A 1,219-nucleotide genomic window follows, 5' to 3' on the forward strand; every position below is an offset into this window, starting at 1 on the left:
ACAAAAAAAAGATGTCCTCATCATCATAGGGGACTGGAATGCTAAAGTAGGAAGTCAAAAGGTAACTGGAATAATGGACAAGTTTGACCTTGGAGAACAAGATGAAGCTGGGCAAAGGCTAACAGAGTTTTGTCAAGAGAACATGCTGATCATAGCAAACACCCTCTTCCAACTACCTAAGAGGCGACTCTACACATGGACATCACCAGATGGGCAACACCGAAATCAGATTGATTATATCATTTGCAGTCAAAGATGGAGAAGCTCTATACAGTCAGTAAAAACAAGATCTGGAGCTGACTGTGGCTCAGATCATGAGCTACTCATTGCAAAATTCAGACTTAAACTGAAGACAGTTGGAAAAACCACTAGGCCATTAAGATTTGACCTAGATCACATCCCTTATGAATATACAGTGGAGGCGATGAATAGGTTTAAGGGACTAGATTTGATAGAGTGCCTGAAGAACTATGGACAGAGGTTCATGACATTGTACAGGAGGCAGCAATCACCACCATCCCAAAGAAAAAGAAATGCAAGAAAGCAAAGTGGCTGTCTGATGAGGCTCTACAAATAGCAGAGGAAAGAAGGAAAACGAAAGGAAAGGTGAAAAGGAAAGATTTACCCAACTGAATGCAGATTTCCAGAGAACAGCAAGGAGAGATGAGGAGGCTTTCCTGAATGACCCTGATGCTGGGAAAGATTGAAGGTCAAAGAAGGGGACGGCAAAGGATGAGATGGTTAGACATTGTTATAGATGCAACGAACATGAAGTTGACCAAACTTCAGAGGATGGCGGAAGACCGGAAGGCCTGGCGTGATGTGGTCCATGGAGTCGCGAAGAGTCGGACTCAACTGTGCGACTGAACAACAACAACACATAGGGGGCACACTTGGGAATTAGATATATAGATACTCCATCAGTAATGATCTCTGTGTGGGAGTGTTTGAGTTCCATAAAGTCACAACTAACATGGAGATTAATATAAACCCATTGAGTGTCAGGTTGTACCAGCACAGCTGCTTGTGCTAATATTTTTCACTGCAACGATCTTGTTTTGTTGAAGTTCTTTGGGTGTGTTGCACTGCAAAATGTCTTCCACAGTGGATGAAAGTCTGCAGAAAGAGAGAGGCATGTTCATACTTATGTTCCCTTATTCACAGCTAAAATGGATTGGTCTCTGTGCATACGGGCAGACAGAATGAGCGCACAGACCTC

Source organism: Gekko japonicus, unplaced genomic scaffold, assembly GCF_001447785.1.
Source record: "Gekko japonicus isolate JY-2015 unplaced genomic scaffold, Gekko_japonicus_V1.1 scaffold252, whole genome shotgun sequence".
Taxonomy (NCBI): Eukaryota; Metazoa; Chordata; class Lepidosauria; order Squamata; family Gekkonidae; genus Gekko; species Gekko japonicus.